Raw genomic sequence first — 7,844 nt, 5'->3', positions numbered from 1 at the left:
TAAAAAAAAAAGTTTTTTCCAATATATACTATATATACCCATCTATATACATTTTAAATACGTTAAATAATATATATACACTATACATATTTTATATACTACATTAGAGATTAAAAAATATGTATACATATACACAATTACACATATATACACATCATTCAATATACTAGTTTAACTGCACGTGCCTCGCACGTGTAAGGTTTAATTATTTAAAATTAAATTATTTTTCTATTGTGGAGATTTTTAATGAAGTGCAAAAAGTTTAAATTACTTTTCAAAACTCCTTCACTTTAATATAATAATGTAAACATAAACATATATTTTAGTGTAAGCACATATATATTTTGACACAAGTTTAGAGTGGTTGATGGTTAATCATTTTTGCATTTTTCATGCAGTACCTCTTTCTCTTGCTGTCATAGGCTAAGAGAAACACATCAATTTGAACCATGCACTGTGGTACGATAATTTTTTTATATTTAAAATTTTTCTTTATTTTTAAAGTCAAATCTTTACAAAATCATTGATTACATTCTTATTACATACTTAAAACTTTTAAAAATTTGGATGAAATGGAGGTTCGCTTCGAGAATTTTATGCGATAAGAAGGTGTCCCTTAAACTGAAAGGCAAATTCTAGAGTTGCAGTCCGGCCTACTATGTTGTATGGAGCGGAGTGTTGACCGATTAATAATTCGCATATCCAAAAGTTGAAGATGGCGGAAATGAGGATGTTGCGTTGGATGTGTGGATGCACAAGGGCTGGCAGGGTTAGGAATGAAATTATTCAGGAGAAGGTGGGAGTGGTGTCAGTGGAGGATAAAATGCGGAAAGTGAGATTGAGATGGTTTGGTCATGTGATGAGGAGAGGCACGGATGCCCCAGTTCGTAGGTGTGAGAGGTTGGCCTTGGAAGGTTTTAAATGGGGTAGGGATAGGCCGAAGAAATACTGAAGAGAAGTGATTAAACGTGACATGGAGCAGTTACAGTTGAGGACATGACCCTGGATAGGAAGATATGGAGGAAAAACATTAGGATAGACGGCTAAGGGTATGAATGAGTCGTAGTCAGTATTTAGGTGAACTTTGGTGTCCTTTGTTTGGCAATGTACATATTTTTGTGGATGTCGTACCTATGTTATTTTATCGTGTTCTATGCTTTTGATGCTTTTGTATACTGCCTTTTATCTTGAGCCGGAGGTCTATCGAAAACAGCCTCTCTACCTTTGTAGAGGTAGTGATATGGACTGCACACATTCTACCCTCCCCAGACCCCACTATGTGAGAATATACTTGGTTTGTTGTTGTTGTATCTATAGAAGATATATACACAAATATACGCACCATTCAATATATATGTACTACTTTAAATAAAACATGTAATACAATATATATACTACAATATATATATATATATATATATATATATATATATATATATATATATATATATAGTTATGTACTAATTTATAAAACAGATACATATGTATACGTTAAATATACGCATCTATAGAAGATATATACAAAAATATACAAAGCATATGCTACTTAATATAATAAATTAATAATACTTGATATGAAATTAATAATATATTAAAAGTAAGTTTTTAATTTAAACTAGAAATTCAATTTAAATCATTAAATGAAAAAAATTACAAAGTAAGGATTAAAGAGTGAATGAATGTTGAATTTTATTGATTGCAAAATGATCCAAAATTTATAATTTACATGAATGAAAAAATATTCAAATTATGCATTAGGGTATTTATAAAAAAAAAATTTGGGGATTAAAAAAATAATTAAAATATATATATATAATAAAGGGGGCCAAACTAGCTGTTTGGACCCAAAAAGGGCTATATAATCGTTGGGCCAACGACTAGTTTGGCCCAAATCTTCAATTTTTTTTTTTAAAAAGTTAACCGGCCCGGTCTGGACCAATTTTGATCCGAACCGAATTAACCGAGCCCAAATTCAAAATTAAATCAACGCAGGACCCGGTATCCTACAATCCTTGGGCTGATTGAGCTGGGTCAGATCGGGCCGGATCAACCCGGCCCGTTTGACAGCCTTGCTTCTATTACAAACCAACCATGCCCCATTTTTGCAATTGAATATGGTGGGACCCATTAAACTTTCAAATTGACCCAAAATCAGTGCAATAATGATGTCATACACTATTCTTCCATACATACCGTGTAGGGAATTTGTTGAATTCAAAGTCCAGTGTGTGTATTATATTAGTCCTGCGAATGGTGGTGGATTTTGTGGGGCTTCTTCGTCGTGTTGTGGTGATCATGCTGATATAAATCGTCATAGTCATAGTCATCATGGATGTTGCCGTCACAGTGGTAATACTAGTTTTCAACATGCTATTCCATCAGCTCCTCCGTTGCCTTTTGAGCATTTTCAGGCACCACCATCTCCACAATCGTCATCATAGCTGTCAATGCCCATCACCTATCATAGTTTCTTAAGTGACGACAATGTAAATGGCTGCATAATAGTATGATATGGTGCCATATATGTCTTTGTGTGTGTGTGTGTGTGTTTGTGATGTGATAGATCTGTTAGTCAACTTCTCTTGTAACTTGTCTATAACTTTGCTCATAGCTGTTTAAATATTCTAGTTTTGTCATCTTTTTTTATCAAAGGTACCTATTACGATCAGCACTCGAAAATCTTAGTAGCCCAGTTGGTTGGCTTTCTAAATGTTCACCTTGCTGGTGAGGGTTCAATTTCCCATTTCCCCTTCCCCTGCCCCCAATTTCTCGGTTATTGATGGAAAAAAAAAAAAACTACTACAACAACAACAACAAAACAACATACCCAGTGTACTCCCACAAAGTGGGGTCTGGGGAGGGTAAAGAGTACGGAGGCTATTTCTGATAGACCCTAGCTCAACAACAAGGGATATCACGCTGCTAGATATTAGAGAAAACAAAACACCCACAAAGTAACATTATAAACTATCTAAACGAAATCATGAACATCACCAAAACACCATGAACAAAAGGCTACAAGACACTACAGGCACAGATACAAACAAACAGAGCGCTCTTCCCTATTATTACGAACGTACTCCTACCTACTACCCCTCTACCTTAATTTACGTCCTCCACACTTTCCTATCAAGGGTCATGTCCTCTGTAAGCTGTAACTGCCCCATATCTTAGTAGCTGTAATCTTTTTTCTTCAAAGGTACCTATTACGATCCGGAGAATCTTAGTAGCTCAGGTGGTTGGCTTCGTAAATGTTCACCTTGTTGGTGGGTTCAATTCTCCATTTCCCCTTCCCCTACCCCTAATGCAACTTTTTGTTGTTCAATTTTACTATAAGTGACTTGTTTAAAGATTCGACATCTATTGAGATACATATCCTTGATCAGTCCCGTTGATGTATAAAAGTTATTTATATGTCATGTCGTAAAGTCAGAATACTAACCTCAGAAGATTTATACCATGAGCTTCGCTAGCCCTCGGGAGAGCTCGTTCACTGAATATTGGGCGTCTTTAAGTTTTCAGCGCCTTCTCAATCAACCTTTAGGTTTCACAGCATGGATGTCAATCACTAACCAGGATGCGCTAGATGATTAGCGCGATCATTGTAATTACTTTTATCAAAATTCGCTGCATGCTCTGCAGGCGAAAAAACAAGTGCCACCGTTAAGTGATGCCTTCACGAAGTAAATAAGATGAAATACGCCACTTTAGACACTACAGAATACAAAAACTCAAGACAAATTGACATGCAACCGTGATGATATAACATATGCTCAGCTTGAACAAAATTAGCAGCCTAAGCACCATAAAGTAAAAAAAAGGCAGCCCGGTGCACTAAAGCTACCGCTATGTGCGGTGTCCGGGGAAGGGCCCCACCACAAGGAAGCATTGTCCGCAGCCTTACCTTGCATTTCTGCCAGAGGCTGTTTCCAAGGCTTGAACTCGTGACCTCCTGGTCATATATGGCAGCAACTTTACCAGTTACTCCAACAGAAAGTAACAACAGAAATCAGTTTCCATAATGCAATGCACTTAAGTCTGTCGAAACTTTCTCAATGTAGGATACAAGTCTCTCTGCTAGGTTGTGGCTGAAGTTCGCGATGAACAACAATGTGTTCAGCATTTCACACTGTACACAAACAAGAATGATTTTACCTTTAAGAGGACTTGAGAATAAAAGTATGCTCATCCAACACAAGGTAAAAGATATTAAAGACAAGCTCCTCTAACTAATCTTGTTTGTTCTGTCATATACTATCCAACCAACACCAGCTAACAGATGCGGATCTGGAATTTAAACTAACGGTTTTGAATTCGGGATTCTATCACAGGTTCAAGATCCTTATTCTAACTATTGTGTTCCGATGAAGTAACACTATGTCTGCTCCTGCCAACAAGGCCATACATGGATTCGGCCACAAGAAAGGAGCAATAAGACCTTCACTGGCAACATCAACATGGATCATGTTTCAAACCGTTAAGGAGCTCCACAACCTTAAATTTCTTACCCAGGATGGAACCAAGGATTGCAGCAACTTGCATCATATTCTCGTCTGCCGTCTCTACTGCTTTAGCAGGGTCCATGACAACGACATAGTATCCGTCCTTCAATTCACGTAGTTTAGTTCAACTTCAAAGCACCTTGTGAATTTTCCCCGGCAGATCAAAGCCCTATATATTCTCAGACATAAAATTTTCAACAGACTTGACAACAATAAATAACAGCGAAACTAAACTTGAGTGATCAGAAAATTCTACAAGACTAATGAGTCTTTAGTTAAGCTGGTCCTGAATTGTACAACTTCTCCATTCAATATTGTGCATATAACAACAAGTACGCCTCAATCCCAAACAAGTTGGAATCGGCTATATGAATCTTCAAGTCTTCATTTCCGATTATTTTATTATGAGGACTCCTCATGAATTGGAAAGTTTTACGTTGGCTGCCAACCGACGGCAACCCTCCTCCTTTTTCCGGGCTTGGGTCCGGCTATGTGAGCGAGCTCACAGAGGCGGAGTTGTGCCTATAGGAGCACCTCACTGATATTCTTCAAATTTATGAAGCCCCATCAAGCAGGAAAAGAACATGTAATGAGAGAAGTAAGAACCTCACTGGAATATGCGTTGTATAAGCTGTACTCAGTAAAATCAGACGTATTAAGATTTGTATCTCAATATTGGAAACGGTGAATGCCCCTCCTTTGTCATCTGATTAGTATCAGGGGCCACCACCATCATCATCGCCTATGCCTCACTGCTATTACAGTGCCTTAAGCGAAGAGAATGCAAATGGCTGCAGAATCCAATGATGCACGTGTGTGTGTGTGTGTTGCGACTGTGTGCGTGTTTGTTTCATGCGAAATGAAGTTGAGGTACGATTGTTACCAAAAGTTATGGGGTGAATGTAAATTCACCAAAGACATTATGGAAGGACTCGTAAGAATTTTCAAGCAAATACAGAATGGAATCAGGCATAAGAACTATCAGTTATGGAGTCAATGTCAAATTCACTATGGACATTATGGTACTAAAGAAATAAACAGCAAGAATATCGAGAGGATTTAATAGACTAAACTATCAAATTACCCTGAAGGTTGATCTATACTTTCAACTATGTAATAGGAAGTTGATCAAAACTAGAAATTAACATATTGTTTCGCTAATGCACGAATGGACTTGGTAAAAATTTAAATAAAGGCTTCTCTGATGCACAACGAAGCATAACAACAACAAACCCAGTGTATTCCCACAAAGTGAGGTCTGGGGAGGGTAAAATGTACGCAGTCCATACCGCAAATTCATACCACTCCGATACCAGAGTTAAAGGAAAGGAACAATAAAGAAACAAAAGCTGCTAAATATAACAACATTCAAAGATTAATACCGATTGCAATTGAAACCTTATCAAATACTCAAATGTGATCGGGAAAGAGGGAACTCACAGCAAGAACAAAGAAATCCTCAAACACGCGCACCAGATTTAACTGAAAGGACCAGAAATTGGGGTTTCAAAGAAGCCATTAAGATTTACTTGCTTGGATTGGTGCTTTTCATGGTCATGATCGTAATAGACAAGGTTAAAAATAAAGTACTGTATTAACAAAGGGACAATATTCACACAATGAGCAAACTTCACAATCATCAAAAAAAAGAAAAGGAACGTTACAACCAAAGTAGCAGTTATCACGAGAACAGCTAGCACAGATTTTACATGAACTATTACTGCTAAACTCCCAGCAGACGCACCAGTCTAAAGGGTTCCGGTTGAGTAGGACCAAGATGGAGTACTTGGAGTGCAAGTTTAGTGACTCAAGGCAGGAGGAGGAGGTGGTAGTGAAGTTGGATTCCCAGACGGTTTGCAAGAAGGATAGTTTTAAGTATCTTAGGTCTACGATTCAGGGGAACAGAGAGATAGATGAGGATGTATCTCATCGCATTGGGGCAGGTTGGATGAAATGGAGGCTCGCTTTGGGAATCTTATGCTATAAGAAGGTGCCCCATAAGCTGAAAGGCAAATTCTATAGAGTTGCAGTCCGGCCGGCTATGCTTTATGGAGCGGAGTGTTGGCCGGTTAAGAATTCTCATATCCAAAAGTTGAAAGTGATGGAAATGAGGATGTTGCGTTGGATGTGCGGATTTACTAGGGCTGACAGGGTTAGGAATGAGATTATTCGAGAGAAGGTGGAAGTGGTGTCGGTGGAGGATAAAATGCGGGAAGTGAGGTTGAGATGGTTCGGTCATGTGATGAGGAGGGGCACGGATGCCCCTGTTCGTACGTGTGAGAGGTTGGCCTTGGATGGTTTTAAGCAGGGTAGGTGTAGATCGAAGAGATACTGGAGGGAAGTGATTAAACGTGACTTGGAGAGATTACAACTGACTGAGGACATGACCCTGGATAGGAAGGTACAGAGGAATAGCATTAGGGTAGAGGGATAAGGTGGGTGGATGAGTCGTAGTCAGTAGGTAGGAGGGCCTTGGTGTCCTTTGTTTGGCAATGTACAATTTTGTGTGGATGTCGTACCTATGTTATTTTTATCGTGTTTCATGCTTTTGATGTTTTATATACTGTCCTTTGTCTTGAGACGGGGGTCTATCGGAAACAACATATCTACCTCTTTAGAGATAGTGGTATGGACTGCATACACTCTACCCTCCCCAGACCCCACGATGTGGGAATTTACTGGGTTTGTTGTTGTTGCTGTTGTATTACTGCTAAACTTTTCTGTATTTCCTCCACCCTTGTTTATTCTTTTTACTTTTATTTGTTGAAAATTGGACCTTTACCACATAGTATAACATGAAATATACACACAAACAACTGCGCGCGCACACACATACACACATCATTAGATTATACATCTATTCGTGTCCTCGTCACTTAAGACGCTGTACTAGGAAGGACGCACTAACAAGTATGAAGGTGGTGATGCCGGTGGCTGAAAATAGCTGGACGGAAAAGGAGGAGCTGATGGAATAGTACGATCACCTGACCGTGATGGCTGCATCACAAGTGGATGAGGAATGTATCCTATTGGCAGTCCACTGTTATAAACCAAACAAGAGAGCCCAACCTAAAAGACTAGTCTAATAGACGGGAGAACCCACTTGGCATATAATCCCCTTAGCATTTCTCTATTTTTCTAATGTGGGACAATTGGTTCATAACAATCGCCTCCGCTTGAGAACCAACGACCTCGTTAGTCACAACTGAGCCTAGTTGGTCACGGCTGGCACCCCTCTTAGGTCCAGGCCACCACTCCTGGCGCACAGGCCACCACTCCGAGTCGTGGCTCCACGCGTGGATCGATCCTCGTTGGTCACGGCTGGCACCCCTCTTGGGTCCA

The 7,844-nt window shown here is 39.1% G+C and overlaps 1 long non-coding RNA gene across 1 annotated transcript; it reads right to left on the bottom strand.

Moving 5' to 3' along the window:
• Nucleotides 1-2,188: 2,188 nt before the first annotated feature.
• LOC124895201 lies at nt 2,189-5,669 on the bottom strand. Its single transcript, XR_007051581.1, has 3 exons — nt 4,509-5,669; nt 3,443-3,636; nt 2,189-2,458 (listed from the first exon to the last, which is right to left on the bottom strand). It is a non-coding gene; the product is annotated as an uncharacterized LOC124895201 (long non-coding RNA).
• Between the last annotated feature and the right edge of the window lie 2,175 nt (nt 5,670-7,844).

The sequence above is a fragment of the Capsicum annuum genome, unplaced genomic scaffold (assembly GCF_002878395.1).
Source record: "Capsicum annuum cultivar UCD-10X-F1 unplaced genomic scaffold, UCD10Xv1.1 ctg80546, whole genome shotgun sequence".
Taxonomy (NCBI): Eukaryota; Viridiplantae; Streptophyta; class Magnoliopsida; order Solanales; family Solanaceae; genus Capsicum; species Capsicum annuum.
Note: the sequence above shows the minus strand (reverse complement) of the source record. Positions and strands in the feature narration are given on the sequence as shown.